We start from the raw sequence: 25,607 nt of genomic DNA on the forward strand, positions 1-25,607 counted from the left end.
GTTTTAAATTTATGAAAACTCCTAGATCCTTTGAGCTTCATTGAACTTCTCAATGGCATGTTTAAATCTCAATATGCCCCTCTAGTTTGTAACTAGGATGCCGAGGATCACAAAGCGGGTGTGAATAACCATGCAAACTTACATGGTGCCCTCACATGTTACAGTCACCTATTCGATGTGCCGGTAAACCACACACGCTCCACCGAACTATGACAAACATTGAGTCACCCTTTGCTACCTTTGCTTAGAACCATTTAGTGTGCCGGTAAACCATACACGCTCCACTAACGTCTTCGCAAGGGCACAAAGTGTAATTTCATGGAATTGCATCAATTCACGTTGCCTAAGTAACTAAGATTGGGAATTTATAAAACATTTAGTTACTTTTGTACTTCATTATACTTATAATGGAAGGTTTGTGTCCTATCCTACCCATTCGGCTAACGACCCTCCACTAGTCAAGAGTGCGGTGGGTAAGAGTGGATACCCATTCAATCGCCATTTTATAGGCAATTTCCTTATACACCCCTTATAGACCAGCTTCGTGAATAAGGCCTACTAACGGTAAGACTGACGTTTTCTCATACATATATATAATGTTAGACTTTTAATGTTATATATAGTATAGGGTGTATTTTACACTTTTAAAATACTATGTGGTCAAATTTAATAATTATACATTTAATTCAATTAAATTGTAAACCAAAACTTTATGGATTTATTAAACCTCTTTTAATTATACACCTTAATTAATTAATAAAACCATAAGGGTGTGATTTGAACTTTTCAAAACAATACTAGGGTTTTAGAATTTAACATTCCTAAATTAAACTTTTAAATTCCAAAACTTGAGGGCAAGTTTTGAAACATTTCAAAACATTAGGTTTAGAATTTAAATATATATCAAAATTAAACTTTTAATCAAAATTTAAATTCCAAAACTTGAGGGCAAGTTTTGAAACCTTTTCAAAACATTAGGGTTTCAACTATTTAAATTTCAAAACTAAACTTTGAGTTCAAATTTAAACTATAAAACCTAAAGGGGAAAATTTGAAATTTTTCATAACACAAGGATCAAATAACAAATAACATAAATCAAACAATTAATTTCATCATTATCTATATTTGACCTAATTTCAATTTCTTGCAAAATAACTTACCCAATTAATACAAATAATCCAATCTTTATCATATAAGGAAGTTATTATCTAATCAATTGGTAATTATCTTGTGTTTTGGCAAGGATATTCTTTAAAAAACAATAAAAATCGTATTTTATAGGTTTAAAACGAATATGGTAATTATCCTTAAGCAAAACAACAACAAAATCCGAAATTTCCTCTGTTTGACACTCCGACTCGCCGAGTCACACTTTGGAACTCGCCGAGTAGGGCTGACTCGCCGAGTCCAAGTAGTGACTCGCCGAGTCAGGTCGAACAGTAAGCCAGAATTCGATTTTCAGCTACATAATGCATCAATATAATAGAAACCAATCAAGGCTCTGATACCACTGATGGGTTTTTGCTATAAGAACATCCTATGTGCTCATACAAACTCTAATGCTTGGATTTAGGTTTCTTTATTGTACATGCAATTCATCCAAGACTATAAACCCTAGATCTAGTATATGATAATCAATATAGCATATGAATTAGGGTTTAGATCATACCATGATTGTTATGTAGCAATAACAATCTCAAATCCTTCTTGTATTGACTTTAGAAAGCTTAGAGTCACAAATGTCACTCCTCTAATGGTTCACAAACACCAAGAGCAAGAGGATGAAGAAGAGAAGAGAAGGAGGCTCTCAAAAACATGTGGAAACCCTAGAGAACAAGTTCACCGCATTTTTGGAGCATAAGGGTTCTATATATAGTGAGGCTATTAGGGTTATCTAACAAAGAAACCTTAATTTGGATGCTTAAGCCCTAAGCAACCAATTGACTCCTTTCCTTAAAGGCCTTGGACTATTTCCAATGGGTTTCCCCATAGAATTCGTCCAACCTTATAATATAAGTCAATCCATAGCCCAATTGCAATTATCTTATAATTACAATTCCAGTCCCTTAAGTTTAATTAATCTCTTTTAGTCACAAACTTAATTCTTATTAATTCTTGACTAATATTAATTAAACAATATGATTTCTCCTTTAATATATTATTCTCATAATATTATAATAAATCATATTTAATCCTTTCTCTCCATAATTTATCCTATCAAGTTGCTTTGTTGAAGGCAACCCAAAAGGACCATGCACCATCGGGTCAAGTACATACCAAAATAGTTATGGACTTAGACACTAATCCAACAATAGCATCATCCTATATACCAGGATACCGACCTTTACCAGGTCTTTAACATATACCGTCCTAACTACCAGGATGTAACCATAGCAAAGCAACAACATAACAACAATACCCAGATTACAATCCGATAAAGGGACTGCCTTGGTACCTTAGACCCTATTGATATAGTGAGGATTACTCACCTCGCAACTGCTGGCTGAAAAGGGTAATATCACGCTGCTCCAATCTCCGACACGAACTCCACCACTGATCAATACCAAAAGACTGAACTCAATAAATACCCATAATTACCAAAATACCCCTGGAAGTCAACTAGTCAACTCTTGGTCAAAGTCCTCAGTCAAAGTCAACCCTCCTGACTGACTCTACTCACCGAGTTAACCCGATGACTCGTCGAGTCCCCATACTCTGAAACTCCCATAACACGACTCAACTCACAGAGTCACCCCAAGACTCGCCGAGTTCCATAACTCTGAGTGTACCCGTACTCAGCTCACTGAGTCATCCCTTGACTCACCGATTCACATCTTAACCAGAAAAGGTTAGGACCTCACGACCAGACTCGTCGGAGTCCAAGAACAGACTCGCCGAGTCCAAGGCTATCTTCAACCAACTCGCCGAGTTGTTCTTCCAACTCGTCGAGTTGCTGCCTATCTTCATGCAACCTTCCGAGTACACCCATGTGACTCGCCGAGTACCTCTAGCTCTTAACTCATACAGAGACTTTCTAAGCGATTCAGGGTCTCAAATCCATAGATCTACTCTTATACAAGCCATCCATCACGTAAAGTGGCAAACTTTACGTGAATCCAAGGAGATTTAAGCATAAAACACTCTTGGCTAAGGTTTGGGACTAGAAGGCTTCATCAACAACTCTTGAATAGAGACTTTGTGCTCTTCTGGACCATCTCAAGTCCAGATCTGATGTAGCAACCTCAGATCCAACCTGCAAACCCCAAATAACTCTAGAAATGCCCTAACACTCAAGAAACAAAGGATCAATGAGCTTAAGCAATAGATTATTACCTCAAAAGAAAGCTCCAAGTGAAGAATGAACCAAATCTCTACAAAGCCCCTTGCTCCAACCTTCTTAATCTTCAAAGATCTCTTCACCAAGCACTTATCAAGGCTCCAATTGCTCTCCAAGGCTCTCACAAACGGATTTAGGGTTTCTGGACTTCAAAAGGGCTAAGGGGGGGGGGGACTAAGGGGAGGACACTAAGTCCTTTAAATAGGGTGAAATCCCAAAGATTAGGGTTTTTCTCTCTTCAGCACCAACTCGCCGAGTCCAGCCGCCGAGTTGGCTTATTAACACGCGACCAGAATCGCGACTCAGCTCGCCGAGTCTACCCATGGACTCGCCGAGTTGACCATCCTTATTTACACTTTGAACCCTGAACGTGCACTTCTGAACTTGGGATGTTACAAACATCCTAATGTCAATGTACTTCTAATTTTAGTCCTTTTATTTGTTTATGTCACATTTTGGTCCTTTATTTCAAGAATGTATGCAATGGAACCCTAATAGCAATATTGTAATTTCGGGCACTTCGGAGTATGCCATGCATACACGGTGAACGCTGAGCATACTAGGGCACTCCCTAGTACGCTGTGTGTACTTGCTAGAATGAGAAACCCTAGTCTTTAGGGTATGGCTAGTATTTAAACATCCATAAGTATCATTCCTTCCCTATTTTTCAGCCTCCATTAGCAAAAAACGTGTTCCCTTATAACCCTAGCCTCATTTGAGTCCTTGGAAGGTTGAGTGTGAGTTTTTGAGTGCTCCAAAAGAAGAAGTAGGTGGTGGTAAAGCTTGGAAGCTTAAAGCAAGGCTTGGATCTGGAAGTTTTGCAGCTTTCTCCATCATTTCATGGTATAAAGTTCATACTTTGATAGCTAGTTTACTAGATCTTGTGTATGTGTTGATTTCATGTGCTTTTTGGTCCCAAATGTCTCATCTTCAACATGTCATGTTCTTGACTTTTTGAGTTGTCCTTTCAGTCCCTCGGAGGGGTCCTAAGTCATAAAAATGAAGTCCCATTGGTTAGTTTTGTTGCATGCATCTTGTAGAAGGCATTAATGGATTAAGACCTTGAGTTAAGCTCTTAATAGGTGTGTAAAGTCATAAAGTTGGAAAGTTTATGACTCTAGAGTGCATTTGGCCATGGATCTAAAGTTGGGACATAAGAGCTTAAGCCATTAAGCTCTTAATAAGGTTTTGGACTTGCGAAGGTACTGTTGGGTTTTGGTTTACTACAACATCCTATGGTGCACATACAACCCTAAATACCTTGGATCTATGTTTTCACTAATTATACATGCAAATGGTTTCCAAGGTATTAATCTTACAACTAGTATGCATTTAACATAAAAATATAATATACTAGTTAGCATGACATACCTTTTGATGGATCTTGAATTCTTGGTGTATTTGGCCTTAAAGAGCTTAGCCCCAATAGTGTGGAAGCCTCAAATGGAATCACAACACACCATGGACAAAGGATGAACTTGAGAGAGAATTTCATGCACAAAAAAGACACCATGAACTCTAAAAAGATACAAGTGGCGATTTTGGGCAATGAAGTATCTTTTTATATGTGGGATTTCTAGGGTCATGGATATAACCCAAATCCATACCCATGGGTTTTATGATCCATGGTTCATGTGGCCCAACTCTTTATGTATCCATACATAAACTTGGTCCAACATGGATCATAAGCCCAACACATATAAATATAACTAATTATCATAATTAGTCCCCATAGATTTAATTAGTCTCTTTCGACCACTAAATTAATTCCAAATTAATTATTGATCAATACTAATTAAAACATATGATTTCATATTAATATATTATTTCTTATAATATATATTAATAAACCATAAATAACCTTCTCTCAAAAGTCCATCCTAACAAATTGTCCTAATGATATTCAACCCAAATGGAATATGCTACTCTCGGTTCGAATACATACCAATAATAGTTATGGGCTTAGACACCTAATCCAACAGGTACGCCCCGCGTACTCGGAGTACGACCTGCATACTCGGTCAACCACCCCAATGGTGATCAAGCTGTGAGGCCTCATGTACGTCATGCGTACCTCAGGAGTACGCCCCGCATATGCATGCCGAGTTGACTCGGTCGAGTTAACTCGGTTGGGTTGACTCAGTTGACTTAGTGGGTTTGACCAGTTGATTTTGACGAAGTTTGACCAATTTTGACCATTGAGGGTATATTGGGATTTTGATGGAATTAATCAATTGGTGGTAATAGGTGTCAGTTAGAGAGCTGATTTTCAAAGTCGAAACCTCATCAGCTTCTATTCAGTTTGTGAGATGGGTTTTCCTCACTGTAATTGCGGGTCGAAGGCACCAAGGCCGACCTATTGGTTTGATACTCAATGGTATGCTGAGTAGGGGATATATATATATATATATATATATATATATATATATATATATATATATATATATATATGTATGTTTGTGCTACTTATTGATATGCTAGACTATTGATATGCTAGACTGGTAGTTCTATAGGACTACCTATAACTTTGTTGCATGACTATCTGTTATGTTTATTTTCTGGTATATGTTGACATATTGTGTTGGGTTGGGTTGAGGCTGTAATGCTCGATGCGATAGCCAACAAACCCTAGAGCATTCCAGATATGAGCTGAGGATCGGGTAAGGCATGCCAGAATCATACTGAGGGCTCATGAGCATTCCAGATACAAGCTGACGGCCAGGTAGAGCATGCCAGACTCATACTAAGGGCTTGATGGTATTCAATCCAAGGGCTGACGTAACCGGGTAGCAAGCCAGACATAAGCTGTGGGCCTCGAGGGCAAGCCAAACTTATGCTATGGTCTCAGGGGTAATCCAGACTTTTAGCTATGGACCCATTGCATGTTGTTATTGTGTTGGTATTTTAAGGGAACTTACTAAGTGTTGGCTTACATTTTTTGGTTATGTTTCAAGTGCTTCGGATGACCGCGAGAAGGCGAATGCGTAACCGTACACATCCTCTTGTTATGATCTATGATTTTGGGAAAACTTTGATGTTGGAAATGTTTTGAATATTGTTTTTTAAACACTTTATGTTTTGGGTTATACTTAAAAAGTTTAAATTTATCATGATTTTTATGAGTGTTACACTTATTAGTTTATTTAGTAACAAAAAAGTTTCCAACAAAATGTTTGGTTTAACTTATGTAGTAACATAAGGCAATAGTATATAAGCTAATAGATCATTTTAAAAAACTATTTGAATTAAGTTATAGTCATTTATAATTGTTTTAAACTGTCAAAAGAATTTTTCAAAATTCAGGAGCGTGACTTTTTAAACTTGTTTTCAAAATTATTTTTCTATTTTCCAAAACAACACTTTGTTAAGTTTAGGTTGTCTGGTATACATCCGACACAGGCAATCCTAGTCTATTTGGCCACAAATTTTTTTCGTGCAAACCATCTCGGCCATTCGTGATCGGTCGTGGCTGTGCTCCCTCGTGTTGCCGACAACAAACATAAACCCCCAATCACATTTCGTTTTCCTTTCTTGACCGTTTAATGATAAAATTAAAATTTTTTTAAATATAAAAACATTACATATATATATATATATATATATATATATATATATATATATATATATATATATATATATATATATATATATAAACACATCAATTTAACAACCTATATAATCAAACCATTCTCTTTCACACATTTTCTCTCTACCTTTATTCACTTTCAAAAACCATGGCTCCCAAAATGCAAAGTTGGTCGGAAGAGGAAGAAGTGAACTTAGCACTTGCATGGGTGACAGTTTCGGAAGACCCACATAGTCGAACTTCTAGGGATTTTGGGCAAAAGTTGGAAACGTTTTCAAATATTAATGGGTTGTCGCAGTCGTAATCTTGATGCAATATACTCTATGTTTCGTTTTATATGTTGCGAGTTCAACGGACTTTATAACCATGTTATAAACAACACACACTAAGACAATCCGGTTGCTGTGGTCATGCATCAATATGAAGAAAATAAACCAAAGACCGTTTAAACACCTCAAAAGCTTCTCTAAAACTTAAGGAGGCCCCATGGTGGGATAATTTTAAAAAAAGTTTAAAAACTAGTTTAAGTTGTTTTTGTGCTTGCATTTTAATGCTTTTTTTTCTATTTTATTTTATTTTATTTTTTAAATTATGTAATGTTTATTAATTGAATAAAAACTAGTTTATAAAAAATATGTTTCTATTGTATTTAGACTTTGTATATATAATTTTAATTAAATTTAATTAAAAAATAAGGTGGAATGATGTGGTGGTGGTGGTTATCCCATAGGTTTAATGGTAGTTAGTGGTGATGATGTGGCACCCACCACTATAGTGGTTAGTGGTGAGTATAAACTATAACAGATGGTCTTATAGAGTTTTTGAAAAATTAAACTAAATCCCAAACATGTATTCTCTATTGCCTAGTTTCCACATTTAACAAAATTAAAGAAATGAAGAGAAAAGAAAGTCATAAGAGAAAAGAAGAGAAAGAAAAGGAAAAGAAGAGTCTCATAAGAGTTGTACAATAGAATACTTTAAATCAAAGTAAGAGTCTCACATAGCATACTTATCCAATGAACACGTGTAATTCTTCATGAATTTCGTAAAGCGGCATCTCATTTTACAAAAAAAAGAAACATAAAGTTTGAGAAAGATGATACTAGATCCTCAAGAAGAGATTTTTAGTGCTGATTTCCCTTTTGCCTGCTATTGCTTCTATTTCACCTTCAGTCACCCCGACGCCTCTGTAGACCAAATTCATCGCTAATTTTCATCTTCCAATTCTCAAACCTGAAGCAACATAGCCGACCCACAAACAATGTAACATGGGTTATTAGGCGACCACTATGAAGGCAAGCCATACATATACTTATTTATAACAACAAAACTAATTGGACCTCCTAAAATAAGCCTTGTATTTGTAAAATCCCACTCTGAAAACACTTGATTATGACAAGATTTTTGTCAAGTATGTCCACTTTCATTATGGTTTTTCTTAAATATATTTTTATCAATTTAAACCAATTAATAGCTAACCCATCAATCATATAATTTTTGTTAATGCTTAGGTTTTTTATTTGAATATTAAGAGTTGGGTATTTGAATATTATCTTGCACCTATGTTTTTTTTTCTTTTATAAATTGAGTAAATACCTTAAAATGTCTTGTAACTATGTTAATTTGCGTACAAATTCATACATTAATTTTAATTCTATGGGTTTAACCGTTTAACTTTAACCACACCGTTTTGCTTCATTTTCTTAAATGGCAAGAATGTCATTTTAGGGACTAAATCAATCTAATACTAAATTAGGTCAGTAGCCTTACAAAAAGAAATGAAGTGAAACAATATTTTCCTCCTAACAACATGGATTGTTTCTGTAATTAACACATAAAACAATTACAAAGCTTAATAGTTTCTTAACATGTAAAGCATTGACTGTGTGTTTCACAAGGAATTTGTTTTGTTCATAGCTCCAGGTTCTTTAAAGAACATTCACAATCAAAATAAGGTGTCACATGAGCATTGGGTGGTAGATGCCTTGAGCAGGAGAAGTAACTTGCTAATTTATATAAGGATTAGTGTGTCAAGGCTTGATGTCCTCATGAAATAGCTCACAATTGATCCTAATTTTTCTGTTATTTTGTAGGATGTATAATATGGACAAATGTCTCCATCTTCAAATTATCAAAGAGTTACTTTGCTTCTAGTTATTCTGGTGCATGATGTTTTCCTGTTCAAAGGGAGTCAATTGCTTCTAGTCTCCCATGTTCAAATTATCAAAGAGTTACATAGTGAAGGGGTGTTGGGAGATATTACACTTTATAATTGGTGCAATAAACCTATTTTTGGCCTAATATGAAAAAAGAGTTAGATCGATTTGTTAAAAGGTGCAAATCTGTCAAGTCTCAAAGGGCACAACTGCAAATGGTGGATTGTATATGCCTTTACCTTTTCCTGTAGGATATTGGGTGGATATCGTCATGGATTTAGTGTTTGGTTTACCACGTACTCAACGAGTAATGAATCATTACTTTAGTTGTCGACCGATTTTTTCTAAAATGTTGCACATTATCCATTGAAAAAAAGGGAGGAAGAATGCGACTAATATGGTCAGTTGTCCTTTGGAGATATCTATCGCTAGCATGGTTTACCATCTTCTATTGTTTCTAATCGATACACTCGGTTTATAGTCATTTTTTGCCTAGTTTGTGGAAAATGGCAAACACTCAACTTAATTTTAGTAGTGTGTATCATCCCTAAATAGATAGGGAGACTGAAATTGCTAATTGATCCCTATGTAATCTTTTACACTATCTGGTGGGTGATTATGTGAAGGCTTAGGATCATATGCAATGTAAAGATGTTTTTGCTCATAATCATGCTGTCAAGCGGAGTACTGGATCTAGTTTTAGTCTGAGGTGGTCTATTCTGGTCCGCTAGTATGACCACTTGACTTGATTTCACACCTTGTTTCTGGTTCTATTCCAAAAATGTGGGGTTTTTTTTGGGTCTCCATGAAGTTCATAAAGTTGTACATGACTGCTTGGTTCGAAGCTAGAAACGAGGAGCATGTTGTGGATCGTGGTAAGTCTTTGAGAGCCAAAATTATTTATAAGTGAAGCTATAGATATTTTATGTTTTTTGGGCTTGTGTTTGGCCCATAGATTTTTTGGGCCCGTCTTAATTATTGATTCCTACTTAGGTGGTGATATTGTAATCCCAATGGTATTCATGAGTTTTATGAAAGTTGAATTTTCTCTTCAAGAAACTAATAAAAGTCTTGATAGTCATGAAACATTTCCTTTGTTACTTTTCATTGTCTCAAATAATATAATTTAAATCTCAGCTTCAATAAATTAGTAAAAGTACTAAAATATAGGATCTTATGTAGTAATACTTTTGTATATATATAAATACTTAGAATAATTCCTATGCATGGCACATTATTAAAACATAATATTATATTATTTATATAACCAAAAATATTATAATTATAATTCATTTAACAAACATAGAACTTCAACTGAGGTATGCACAAACTATTGGTTAACTTTTCTATATATTACTTGTTAAGATCTGGGCAAATTGTTCAAGTGAAAGACAAATTGAAAATGAGAAACATGTTTTATATTATTAACAAGTCAATACATAAATTAATAGTACTTAAGAAGTTAAATTCTTCCTCAATATTCACCATCACAGTTACAAACTCAAATTCGCACAAGTAATTAGATAAACAAAGAACACCTATATGAAAAATTACAATGTAAAACTAATAAAGTTAGCTACGCATAGGAATTAATGAATATTATAAAACCTAGTTAAATGAATTAACGAACAAAAATAACACTACATCAAGTTCAAAATAGTTAAACAAACACCAAACATACACATAGGTCACAATAACACACTCTATTTTCTTATTAGATAAATTAATGAAAATTTTTTATCAAAAAAAGGAACATAAATGTACATGTATAACTTGCTGATCGAATGGGGGAAGACAGCACCACGATGGTGGACAAGATTACTGGTACACGTTGTATAAGTTGCTGAACGAGGGAGGAGGGAACTCAGTTTACTAACTGAAGCTGATGTACCAAATCAGGAGCTTAATGGCTGGTATTGCTTTATGTATGTGTTAGTGTTATTGGTGTTTGAATGCTTGTAGGCCTAAACTCTTATGAAATGATTTAAAAAGGCCTAGCATGCATTACTCTTTCGTTGCTAATAAATTGTTTTCTCAATCATTTAGATGCATTCTGGATTTCTTGCAGGAAGGGGAAACACTTTACAATGCATGGAACATTTGAGGGGATGAAGCTGGATATATATATAAGTTTTCATTTAGTTCCTTTTAATTAGGATGTTGTGGCATGATTTTAGAGTTTTTTAATTGACCTTGGTGACTATTATCAAGATCAATCTTCGTAGGCATCAAAACTTCTTATGTTGCTGCTATTATGCATTAAAAATTACTGTGAAACCAATAAAGATGAGCAAATGCTCTTGTACCACTTACTGCGGAAAGATGTGGCAACAGTAGTAGCCGGTAAGTAGTGAAGAACACAATGAAGAATAACGTTTTCCTTTTTAATTAATCACAAATCAATGTAAGTGTAAAAGCAATCTCCATAAATTTCTAAGCTAGAAAACATAAATACTTATGGAAACTAAAACTAAAACTAATCTTAATTCAAAAAGGATAAACCAAATCTAGGAGATAATTCCTAAAGATTATATTCAATCAAGACATAATAAACAACTAGACCATAATCTAACTATTTTAGAAAAATTGAATAAATTCTTTTTTATTAACCATCTGTACTAAACTTTTTAACATTTTACATCTTTATTAATTATAAAATTTAATCATGTTATGAACGGTGCAGAATATGAACAACTCAGAATGTATTTGGTAGAAACTAAAGAATGAAGTGTTGACTAATAATGTAAAAAGAATGCAATGGTGAATCAACAATGTAATGAGGGCAACAAGACTTTTGAGTAATTGTAGTTGGTGTGGCCCTCACAGGTGCCTCTGCAGCTGAAATTCATCTAACTAAAAAACAATAAGACGAAGTTGCCCATAAACAGTGTAACCTGCTTTGCTTGAAAAATGCGTCAGGCCCATGAAATGCAAGCGCGTAGTTAGTGAATGATTTCAAATTGACAATTACATAACAACAAAAAATATGGGGACATGCAATGAAAAAACTACCGTCAAAGAAAAAACATGTAATTGTACTGGCCCATCTAAAAAAAACGTTAAAAACTCTTTAAAATGATTATGGGCAATGATTTTGTCAAGTAAGTCTACTTCCATTTTCTAAATATATTTTTGTCAATTCAAACCAATTAATTATGAGGAGTGAGGATTGGTTCATGATTGTTTGATTATCTTGGCCGGGTTGACTGGTTTATATGTATACAGCTTTTCTTGATGTAATGATTTTTTGTTTTGTATGTATGTTATGTACACTTCATACCATGGTAATTTTTTTGTTTGTTGTTTTTCTTCTATAGGTTTAACTTTATCTTCTATAGGTTTAACTTTACCCACGCCCATTTTGATTAATTTTTCTTTTGACGCAAAGAAGTCGTTTTACAATCACGACCAAAACCGAAACAAATCTCATATAGACATTAGCATACCTGGGTTTTTTTTTGGACCGGTCTCGGGATGGTCTTGTTGAGTCGATGTGGGACACAGAACTAGGCCTGTCGAAAAAACCCGAAACCCGTTCTACCCACCCGATCCGTTCCGAATTCGGGTAGAATGGGTCGGGTAGAACGGGTAACGGGTATGAACATTCGGGTAATAGGTTAACCCGATAATAATATAGGTCGGGTTTTAGGTATGAATATTTATTTTCGGGTATACCCAAATACCCGAATTCCTTTTTTAAATAATACCAAATATGCTATGCAATCACGTACGCACACTTCAAATAAAACAAAACTCTTCGTTTCCTTCTTATGAACGACGGCTCGACAGTCGACACAAATTTGCAAAGGGAATACGACGCTGAAGCTGAAGTCCTTAACCGTCATCACAATTCTCAGTTTTTCTCTATCGTACGTAATGGAATTAAAAAAGTACATAACATATTATAATGATTTGTATTGTTATTATAGATGTACTTGTTAATTGTATGGAGTATTTTCATACCCAATTCTTTATTAAACCAACCAAAATGTAAAAAAAATATCAATAAGTGTCATTTAAGAAATTTTCGGGTATACCCGATAATTACCCGACCCGACCTCAAACCCGAATACCCGAAACCCGAAAACCCGAATTATAATATAGGTCGGGTATCGGGTATTATTTTCTTAAGGAAATACCCGTTCTACCCGAAACCCGAAAATTTTACTCGTTCGACACCCCTACACAGAACTGTCGACCAAAATGCTATGCATGCCGTTGGATCTCTCTTCATATCCTTTTTTTTTAAATTATATTATAAGCACATTATTTAGAAATATGTAAAGAGGACTCTTTCTTATAAAACAATATGTGAAAAACAATATGTGAAGGCTTTTAGTGAACCTCTCATCCAGCCACCGCAAAGAGTTGTTTTTATATTTTGTATTTTTTTTAATAATTTTATATTTAATTATAAATAATAATGATGTCATCTGGTTTTTGTACTGGTTCGACCGTTTGAACCATCAAACTGGTTTTCAAAACATTGGATATGATGGATTAAATTGTAAAATGAAACATTTTATGATTGTTGTTTTGGTGATTATTTTGTATGGATAATGACACTGTAGCACAATGAAGTTCTAGGTTTGGTCCGATTTGACCATTTATGTTATTTTTTTGCGCAATAGGTCATCTAATTTTTACTGTACATGTCAATTAAGTCATTATCGTTAGTTTTTAATCATTCCTCTGTTAACCGGTTGTTTTAAATTACACGAAATGGCCCTTATGGTTAAAATTTTATTCGTAGTTGGTCACAAAAGTAGTAAAATTCATCATTTTTTTAAATCTCACATCTACCGTAAATGCCAAAATTCCCCTTCTTCTCAATGCAGGTTTTATGAAAAAATGATAAACAATGCCGATACAGTGAGGCCGAACTCAAAGGTATCGGCGGCATGAGTAACAAAGTAAGTTCAATTCACCAAAAAAATCATTAAAATCAACAAACTTTTCTTATCTTCACTTCTAAAAATTTCCCAAATTAATACAATACAACCAACATTTGAGTAACCGATTTGACATCTTCGAATCACTTTGGGCGGCGGAATGTGCGGTCGGAGCTCCCGCAACATGGCTATGGAAGGTGAAGATCAAGGTTACAACCTTGTGCTCCGCCGGAACTCCCATTGGCATCTTCCAACGAGTCACCACCTGCTCTTCCTGTGACTTTTGGACTCACCAGTCACCGCCAGAACTCCCATTGGCATCCAGAGAAATCTCAACTCCCTACACCACATGCTCTGACGACGACCGGTGAGTCCAAAAGTCAAGACAAATCAGCCTTAAAGTCCCTTTTGGTGTCGATTCTGGTAACCGGCTAAGAGTTAGTTGAGAGGGTAACGCCATAAGAAGAGGCGGACCTGCCGATGACTTGTTTTTTTATACTCGATCTTCTTCCACATCCGGTGTTGAAACATGAAGATATGGACATTCTTTACACTTGGTCCTAGAGTGGCGATACAAACGTTTTGTACACGATAACAATGCTACAGTTTGGTCCCCTAAGTTTCAAAAATGATGAATTTTACTACGTACGGGACCAACTATGAATAAAATTTTAACCATAGGGATCATTCGTGTAATTTAGAGCAACAAGTTAACGGAGGAATGGTTAAAAACTAACGATAATGGCTTAGTTGACATGCACAGTAAAAGTTAGATGGCTTATTGCGTAAAAAATAACATAAATGGTCAAATCAGACCAAACCCAAAACTTCATTGTGCTATAGTGACATTATCCCTATTTTGTAAATTAAAAACATATATCATAGAAAAATTAAAGAAAAAATCACTAGTCATATAAATTAAGTTTTTTTGGGAGGTATTATAACTACAATGATGGCCAGCTAATAAGATTTGTAATTGTTGCTTAGGATTTGAATATATTTTTTAATAAATATTCTTCCCTTATAACATAAAATCTAATTTGAGAAAATACATAGAAAGACATCTTAACCACAGAATCTTAATGAGATATACTCTAATTGGAGGAGTTTCGTATTAAACCTAATGTATGACAATTAAATGCAATCAAAATGATATAACTATTCTAGCATATATCGATATTCAGCTTTAATAGAAAGTTTAAACTGAAAACCCCAAATTTAGAGTTCATGTTCTTTGTGTATCGATCTATTAGTCCGGTTTAGCCAATTTTTGTAACACAGCCCACAAACTAAAGCATGTTAGTAACAAGTGTATATGGATGGACCATTTTTCAGCATCAATTCCACTGATAACCTACATTCAGTATTGTCCTATAAAATTGTTTATTAAAAAAATACAAAATTAACTATATTTGAAATATAAAGTTTTCATGGTGTTGGTGGCAGTTTTATTGATATTAGGGACATAAAAACCCCTGTCAGATACAAGTGTAGCACGATTTTACAAGACTGTCTACGTTCAACCATTTGTAGATATGCAAAGAACACCATCTCCTTCACATACACCAAATCTTTGAATCTATCATAAAAATGAAAAAAAGCATGTCTCCCACGACGGTTGAGAAGCAAAGCACCACATGCAATCCAGAATCCAGTAACAAAACCAGTGCCTTCACCAATATAGAACCACCCCCAAAGTTCATATGTGTCTTCCCCACCATCCTCCCTCTCATCAATGACAGGTGGTGCTTTTGATTCTTCATCTCCATGACATTTTTTGGTAAGGTGAGGTCCACATAGTCTTGGGTTTCCAATGTATCTTGAAGGATCAATAGACTGCAGTTTTAGTGCTGGCCTGATGGAATTCTCCCTGACAAGCTATTATATGACACGTCTAGATGATTTAAAAAATTCATACTAGACATGCTTAATAGCATCTCTCCAGACAAGTTGTTTCTAGATAAATCCAAGAACAAATTACATGAATGGTCTTTAAGGTTTTGTTTTTTTCCCTAAAGTACTCCCTACAAAACCTTTTTCCCTCAGATGTTACCTACGGAGCAAACATTGCACACAAAAGGCCCCTATGACTAACTTTGTTAATAGATTCTGTTAAGTTTTTTTTAAATGACAAAAATACCCTTTGTTTTATGCACACAGATGGTCCTCTCTCTCTCTCTCTCTCTCTCTCTCTTTTAAGGACCATTCATGTAATTTGTTCTCAATAAAAAAAATACTCACCCCACCTCTCTCTCTCTCTTTCTCTCGTCAAGAAATCAACTGATTAATTCTCAATTCTAATCTCAAAAGAAACAAAATCATGAGCAGGGTTGCAATTTCTTCTCCAGGAGATCTTGATTTTGGTGGTTTAGTGAGCCATCAGTTGGATGTCCCTGATGCAATTGGGAAGGTAATCTTCATGTAATCTTCCCTTCTTCTCGTTCTCATCATAGAAATGGAGGATCGGAAGGCAACATTACAGTGGATATACTGGAGACACCCAAGGAACTGATTATGTACATCGACGTACCTGGTTTATCCAAATCTGACATCCAGGTAATGATTAGTTGATGTAATTTGAAGAAAATTAGGGATTTAGAGAGATCGACCGAAGTTGTGTGATTGTTTGTTGTATGTGACAGCGGAGGATGAAAAATTACTGGAGGTGAGAAGCAATGGGAAGAGGAAGCATGAGGAAAATGAGGAGGAAGGTTGCATGAAACCTGAGATTGGAAAGGAGACCTCCTCAGAAGCTGATCATAGTTGCAATCATAGTTGCAGGTGACGTTTGGAAAAGAAAATTCAAGAAATCACAGTTGCAGGTGGCATTCGGAGGTTAGGAACACGATTGGAAACAGGCAGCCAACAATAGAGGCTTGGTGGTGGTTACACAGTCGTGAGGAGGGAGATCCAATCTACAACGACCCTATGGGGGTTTAATATGCGTCGTCGCCGGTTGAGAACCAAGGGAACAAGTCTCCGTCTTCATCTGATCGGGGAGCAAAATAGAGAAATAGGGAGGTTCGAGGCTGCTTAAACCCATGGAAGGGAATGGGCAATAACATTAGAGAAGGAAGGTAGGTTCGTGAGTTTCTTTAACAACCAGATGAGAGATTAGAAGCGGCGGTGGTAGCTCCTGGTTCGCCGGTAGCTTCTTTGACAAAAGGAACCCTCGACAGGACTACTAAGTGACGGAAAAAACAACAACGATCAGCTCCGATTAGGAGGTGTTTGTGGCTATTGGGTATCGACAGGAAGGAAGAAAAAGATAGGCTATTGCCCTATTCTGGTAACCGGAAAACGTACCTTCGGTAGCTGGTTCTTCCACCGTGTGAGAGAGATATAGATAGAATGGTTAGAGAGAGAGATAGGGTCTCACTTTTTTTTAATTTCAAATAAACAAAATATTAAAAACAAAATAAATAAATAAAAACAAAGGGTATTTTTGTCTTTTCACATACACTTAACAGATATGTTAACAAAGTTAGTCATAAGGGCCTTTTGTGTGCAAGGTTTGCTCCGTAGGTACCATCTGAGGGAAAAAAAATTTCGTAGGGACTACTTTAGGGAAAAAACAAAACCTTAAGGACCATTCATGTAATTTGTCCTAAATCCAATGTTTCAAGTTGTTTCATTTGACCAATTTATTCCGGAATCTCTCCAAGCAGACCATTCTTTGACAAGTTGAATGCACGCAGTCCATAGAGATTGGTAAGTTCATTTGGGATTTGTCCTGTTAAGTTGTTGCTTGACAAGTCAATGCTCTTTAACAATCCCAGATTACTGATGAATTCACGTTCATCTCCTTTCCACTCGATCGTTGCATGGTGAAGAGAATTGTTATCGAGATTATCAAAGCAATTATGATTTGAATGATTGAAAAGTAAGAACACGATGAGTAAATTTTAATCAGATCTTATATTGATGAAGACTGATTACAATGCATAAGCAGAAAGAATACTCGAGTTCACAAGTTTTTTTCTACTTCTATCCTCAATCCCTATTTATAGGAAACCTGAGTGTACAAAAAATATACTAAATCTATTACAATATGCTTCGCATAAAACTGTGACTTAGTAAAATAACTAATATGCGAAACCAAAAGAAACAACCACTTCGACTTTTACAATACATTGACTCTACAATCTCCCCCTTTGTAAACAGTCGAAGCTATTCAGTTCGTGAGTCTCTAAACAACAGAGTGAATTGTCTTTCGCACTTCAGCATACCAAGTAATAACCTTTTTCAGCTCTCTCTTGTCTCCTTCATTATTCTTCTTGCAGTTATTCATACGAACAATAAAATTCGTATATTGCGAAGAAGTATATCTTTCAATCTCTGAGACCTTGAACAAAAATTTCTTGGGCTTCTCCTTCGTATCTTTCCCTGAAAATACCATGCCAAAAGGTTTCAGGCATATTTCACCATCAGCATACTTCGATAATGCTGACTGGGTCAAGGTAGTTTCCCAGGGGACATTCACCTCCCTTTCCAAGCTCGTTGCAAGTCCTTCATCGGTTAAAGCCAAGCAGTCATAATAGTTATCAATAAAAATCTTGACATGTGCGAAACCGAATCTAAACACTTCAGTTTCAGATCCTTTGAGCTTGTGATCTTGCATGTGTTTCAAAATAAGAGCCACTTGGATAAGATCATTGCAGTTCATCAGAGGGAAGTCAGCTATCGTGAAGTCATAATGTTTATCATCAGCATGAACCAAAAAATAACGAAAATTCTGAAGCATGTCTTCAAACATTGAATCTTTCTTGATCGTTAACTCCTTTTTAATCTTCATCAACGACCATACTTCATCTGGATTCTTAGCCAATACAGCATGAAATCTGATTTTTCATGTGTATATAATCATCTGCATTCTCAAACTTCTCGCTTATCTTGAACTGAGCCGTTATGAATAGCATTTCATTAATCGGAAAATCCAACTGGCATTTGTCCGAATTCGCAATGTCATAACTCCTCTTTGGCTTTTTCTCAAATTCGTACGTCTCACTCCCCACCACTTTCGACTCTATAGTTTCATAAGAATAAAGCTTCGCAGGATCTCCTTTATTCATCGTGGGTGGATCACTTGCCCTCTGCCTCATTATACTCTGTACCTGCCTCAGCCTTTCAATTTCAGCCTCTGCTTCAGCTTTCTTCTCCTCCTTTATTCTTCTCCTTCTTCTCCACCATCATCAGTTGAAGGTTTCGCACTAGAACTTCCTCCTTCTTTTGACCCAATAGATATTCATTTTGTTATTGGTCTTGTGGTAATTATTGTTGAGGAAATTGGCATAGTGAATATTGGAAGAGTAGTTTTGAGCTGAGTGGATATCACTTTCCCCACAGTCTTCGCATCATCCTCTTTACTTGTATTCATCTCTCTCCCTTGCACCCCTGTGAAAGCAGGTGGGGCATTCTTCGGTAGTAAAGAGGTAAAGTTGGCAATTGGGGCAAGTGCCTTCTGAATTGCTTGTTCCAAAGTATTGACTTTGAGAGTCAAGAATTCAGGCGTGAGAATTGTCAGAGATGTAGGTTGCGAAACCAAGGTTTTCAAATCAGTCACCAGTCGAATCAACTTATCAAATTTCTCCATGGTTTCTTTCTGATTGGCTTCAAGAATTGGAGCAGGAGATTGAGAATCATTGATTACTTTGTTCAGGGTTGTTGCAATCACATCAACCCTCTTCTTTACTTCCAAATTTTGAGAAGTAATATCTTGAAGCTCCTTCGCAAGTTCTTTCCTTAATTCCTCATCTTTAAAGTTGACATCCTCCCTAACCTTCTTTACATCCTGCACAAAAAGAATGTGACGTTCTTTTGCAATAGTCGTCAATTCCTTAACAACACCATTAAATGAACTCGCTTGAGCTTGAATACGAAGCTCATAATTCTTATCTGACTGATCAACTTTATCAAGAATTCGCTTTTCAGCTTCCTTAATCAGATATTCCACCTCTATCCCAGACATGGTTGACTTTGAACCCGAATCCGCTTGGGATTGAATGATTGCATTTAATTTGCGATTCAAGATTTTAAACTGCTTACCTGACATAAGCATATGATCAGGTATCTCTTCTTCTTCGGAATCAAAATGCAGAGCCTCAAAAATCCCTCCAAAACCTCCTCCTTCGGTTTCGTCATCTGACATTCATTGTGAAGGCTGAGGAGTTCCGAGTGATTGTGATGGGAATAAAGTTGTAAAGGGATGTTGCAGGGCATGACCAAAAATGGATGAAGTGATAATTGTAGGAGTTGGAAGAGAAAATGATGGTAAGGAAGTAGATACCTTCGCAGATGAAAAAGGTAATGAAACAGATAGGCTAATGGGCAGGGCGGTTTCAACACTTGTGATGGATGCCCCCGTATCAGATATGTTGACAACCGTAGGTAGAATGGATTGTGTGGTAGAAATTTGCGAAGTAGGTGTAATTGAAACAAGTGGAAGAGCAACGGTTACCGGTGTAGAAACAGGTGGAGTCTCTGGAACAATTTCTTCATCAGAAGACTCGTTGCGAATGATAACATTTCGTTTCTTTAAAAGTGTTTGTTGCATGTGTTCCACATTATCCTGAGCTCTTTTCCTCTTTGATCCTGGAGAAATAGGAGCTGGAACATTGCGAACTATTACCCCTTTACTGCTTACTTCGGTTTTGCGAATGGGAGAAGATTTGCGAATCTTCTTTGGTACCCCAGATTTGGAGGGTATAGTTTCCTGCTTCGATTTTGAGGAAGTGGCATCTTTCTCAACCTCTTCAGCTTGAGATTGTTGAATCTTCTCTCCCTTCTTAGAATTCTTATTCTTTTTAGAGGGTTGTGCAGTGACTTCCAATAATACTCCAGTCTGCATTGTTGGATCAAACGTCTTCATGTATCTTATCAAAACTTTGTGAGTTGAAGAGACCTTGCAAAGCATCACATCCGGAATGCGAGCAACATGTGTAAATTTATTTTCATCATCTTCAACCACCTTCGGGGATTGATACAATGAGAATTCAGCAACTTCTACACCCTCTGGAACTTGAATTCCTTCCTTTTCATACACCTTCTCTAAAATAAGACTCCAATATCTTGCACAAGAGATACCTTTCTCAGAATTTGTGTTTTCCAGACTTTTTATGAATTCCTTCCATAATTGAGTGTCATAATCCACGCTGATATCATAATATAATCCCATCACCATAGCATAAACTTCCATACGCCCCCTGTCAAGACCAACTGTTCTTCCTATTAGCCATCTTAGAAAAATGCCAAATAGAAAATTCCACATGCAGGGTAATCCAGACTTCCTAAAATCACTAATCTTTTCAAGTGTTGGCTGATGTCCCATCTCATTGAACATAAAGATGATTTGGGAATTGATGGGTTTGAAAAATGGAGGGTTATTGGGAATGTTCAAGAACTCAATGAACATTTTCTTCGTAAGTCGAACCCGTTTGTTGTTCATCAGATTGAATGTAATAACGCCCGTGGCATAGTTGTCGGAAGCCGATGAAGCTGCCAATGACAACCATGTCATCGGAACTGAGAATGAACTGAACATCGCAGTGGATAGTGGATATCTGTTAAGTGTGACTACCAACATCTTCAGTCCTTCTGGATAAGAAGAGACATTTGGATTTTCATGAGTGATTGTGAGAGAACTTCATCAGTGTTGGATTGAGTACCAGCCATTTTTAGGGTTTGAAAAGATGAAGATGAAGAATATGAAGAAATTTAGGAGTGTGTTTGTTTGTGCGCGTAACCGTATACAATGATCTTGAACCCCGTTTTATAGGTAACCCGAATCGATTTGAAATTAAAGCGGGATGCATTTAATGATATCCGATGTGGCACCTTGAAAATCGGACTTTTACTGCAAAAGGTAACCATGCGTCAAAAAGCAACAGTCACTTTTCCTAGAAAATCGGGCAGAATTCCATACGTCATGTATACACAGCCTGTCATATATGCTTTATGAAATTGTAACCGTTATGACCCTTCGCATGGAGGCTAGGCTCTTTCGCTTTTGGGATGAGAAGCGAAGTCATATGCCAGACTTGCGAAATCTTCAGCCTAAGTTGGTATTACTTAGAACCTCAAGGATTTCGTGAGTGCATGTGAGTCAAAGAAATAAGATGAGAAGCAAGTTAAAAAAAAAATTTGGAATTTTGTGATGTCAAAAATACAATTTGACACAAAGGCAGTAAAACCCCAGGCAAAGGTTGCTTCATTAATCATCAAGAGAGATGATCAACAACTTGTGTATGTTCCCGTGAATTACAATCGAATACTTTTTGATAAGTATCAAAGGGCTTCTTTTAAAAAGTGAGTGTTGGGTTGGTTTAAAATTTCATTACATATCAACCTTAACATAAGGTGAGAAATTGTAACTGAAATTACTTGTATGACCAGTGTAGTCAGTGACAAGTCTGCTTTTGAAAATATTTATAATGACTAGGATATGCGAATGAAACTCACACTGAAATCATATTAAAAAAAATTGTTGTACTAGATCTTGTTGGGTAACAAACATCCTAGGTTGCGAATGTTTGATCAAGACCACGCAGGCGAAGTGAATATGATTTTGAGTTTCGAATTGTGGTACAGAAACAAAAATTTCGTCAATTTCTGGAAAAATGTTCCCCGTCAATTCCTTAAAGTGTAGGATGTTTGGGTTTCACTTTCATCACGGATTCATGATGTCAGATCATAAACACAGAATTTTTGTATATCTAAGTCTCTATGGGTTTGATCAGAGACCTCTCGGACATACGTCTTTGTGTGTGATTTGTGTGAAGAATTTTGTGATAAAAAAGATTGGTTATAAGATCGAATGTACCTCTATTATTTGTGGACCAAACAGAAAACTCTTAACTCATATGAGAAGAGTAAGGTAGCTCTTTTGACTAATGTGAATACAAGCCTTGTTGGGAAGAAATTTTCATGTGATAATTTCATTAAGGCTTTCTTTTCGCACACATAGAGTCATATGAGGCTTGAGTCAACATGCTGCAGCATGCTTCTAGGGACATCCTAACTAGTACAAAGTTGAAAGAAATGATACCTTCCCATAGAATCATATAAGCATGACCTCTTCGCATTAAGCCCTGGACTAAACTCAAAACACACAATGCTTAAAGAACAAAAAAAATATTTTTGTGATTTTTGAATTTTTTTTTTCAAAAATAAAAACATAACAAAATAAAATCTTTTTGGATTTTTGATTTTTCAAAAATGAAAAGAATCAAAATAAAAAAAATTTATAACACAAAAAGGAACGTTAAACTCAACCTTAGTTATCATGTGTGTGAATGCAAAGAAATGTGGATGCGAAGCCATGCGAAGCCTCTGAATGAATAGTAGCTTCTGAACGATTCCAACTCAGAGCTACTGAATGAACCTTTCATCCTTGAATTATTGATTTTGGAACTGAATTCGCATCAATCATTCCCAAACCTGCTAAAATTCTTACAAATGATTTTTCATCAAGAGGTTTAGTAAAAATATCAGCAAGTTGTTCAGTGGTTTTCCATCCAAAAGTTGACATCCACCACTTGTACTTTTCCTATCCAATGTACATCCTCCTAGATCAGAATCTGAAAAAGCTTGAATGAAAAATTCCGTTTTCGAAGGATACCAAAGTCCTAACGAAATTGTCCCCATAAGATAGCGAAAAATATTTTTCACTGCAGTCAAATGAGGTTCTCTTTGATTAGCTTGATATCTAGCACAATTACATACCGAAAACATAATATCAGGTCTACTTGCAGTTAAGTACAATAAAGACCCTATCATGCTTCGATAAAGTGTTAAATCAACAGCAGGAGCATCTAACGAAGGAGTTAGTCTTGTTCCCACTGCCATTGGTACTCTCAGTTTCATGCTGTTGGTCATTCCAAACTTTTCAAGCAAGTTCTTCGTGTATTTTTCTTGATTGATTAAAATTCCATCCCTGTTCTGTCTTATATTCAATCCAAGAAAATTATTAATTTTCCCATCATACTCATTTCAAATTGACTCTTCATTAGATTTTCAAATTCAATTGACAATGCTGGGTCAGTTGAGCCAAAAATAATATCATCAACATAAATTTGAACAAGCATAAGATGATTCCCAACTTTCTTGCGAAACAAAGTGGGATCAACTGATCCTTGTTTAAATTTAGATTGTTTCAAGAAATTTGTAAGTGTTGCGTACCGGGCTCTTGGTGCTTGTTTTAACCCATACACTGCTTTGTCTAGAATGTAGACATGATCAGGATGTTCCTCATTTATAAATCCTGGTGGTTGTTCTACATAAACTGTTTCTTCAAGTTCTCCATTTAAGAATGTACACTTAACATCCATTTGAAAAATATCAATGTCTTTGTGAGCTGCATAAGCTAAAAATATGCGAACTGCTTCGAGTCTTGCAACAGGAGCAAATGTTTCTTCATAGTCTATTCCTTCTTGTTGCGAATAGCCTTTAACAACTAGTCTAGCTTTATTGCGAATAATATTGTCATCTTTGTCGGTTTATTTTTAAAAATCCATTTTAATCCGACAATTGAAACATCAGAAGGTTTAGGAATTAATCTCCAAACCTTGTTTTGTTCAAATTCGGCCAGTTCAGATTGCATAGCAACAACCCAATCTGAGTGTTCCATAGCATCCTTTACTGTCTTTGGCTCTATTTTCGAAATAAAGACATTAAACATACACAGTTCTTGGTTCGCATTCAGTACCTCATTTTTCGCACGAATTTGAACTCTTGTCAACACACCATCTTGTGGATTCCCAATTACCTGTTCTTTTGGATGATTCCTTGTCCATTTCTCAAGTGGTGGAAAATCAGGATCAAATTCCAATGGTGCATCTTCATACATATCTTCATTTTCAGATCTTGCAACAGAAAAATTATCATTTAATTCAAGAAATTCATCATTTTCATCAAGATTAATTTGTTATGTTGCATCATGCTGCTCCTCATCATGATTTTCATCTTGATGTTCCCCCTCAAATTGATGATCCTGTTGAATTTGCAAATGCTACCCCTCAACTTGATGATTCATATTCTCATTCTCCCCCTCATAAGTTTGTTGTCTGTGTTCATTGTCAATCGTATGCTCCCCCTCCATACGAACTTTAGGCATACTTTCGCAAGATATTGACCTTGTAGTGATTGTTGAATCATCAGTATGTTTTGAGGATTCTGATGTTTGATTATCAGGAGCATTAGTTTCCGCATCAATTGCCCTGTCAGGTGTTCCAAAAATTAAGTCATAATCAAAATCAGTTATTTCAAAATTATCAATTTGAGTATCAGAATTAACAAGAATTGATTTATTTTGAATTTTACTATCCGTTGTTTAAGATAGTAATCATCGAAAGTTAAGTTGAAAGTTTCTTCAACTTTTCTTGTTCGCTTGTTTAGCACCCTGTATGCAACTGAATTGTGCGAATAGCCTAAGAATATGCCTTCATCAGCTTTAGCTTGGAACTTGGATAAATTATATTTGAGATTCATTATAAAACACCGCTTTTTATTGATTATAGCAACAGTCGACGGTCCACATAAGTCAATGTGAAGAAGTTCCAATGGTTCCACGATTTTTGAATCTATTACAATTGGATGACCTTTTCTATGTTGTTTTCCTTGTTCGCAAGCTGCACACAAAG

Source organism: Lactuca sativa, chromosome 6 (assembly GCF_002870075.4).
Source record: "Lactuca sativa cultivar Salinas chromosome 6, Lsat_Salinas_v11, whole genome shotgun sequence".
Taxonomy (NCBI): Eukaryota; Viridiplantae; Streptophyta; class Magnoliopsida; order Asterales; family Asteraceae; genus Lactuca; species Lactuca sativa.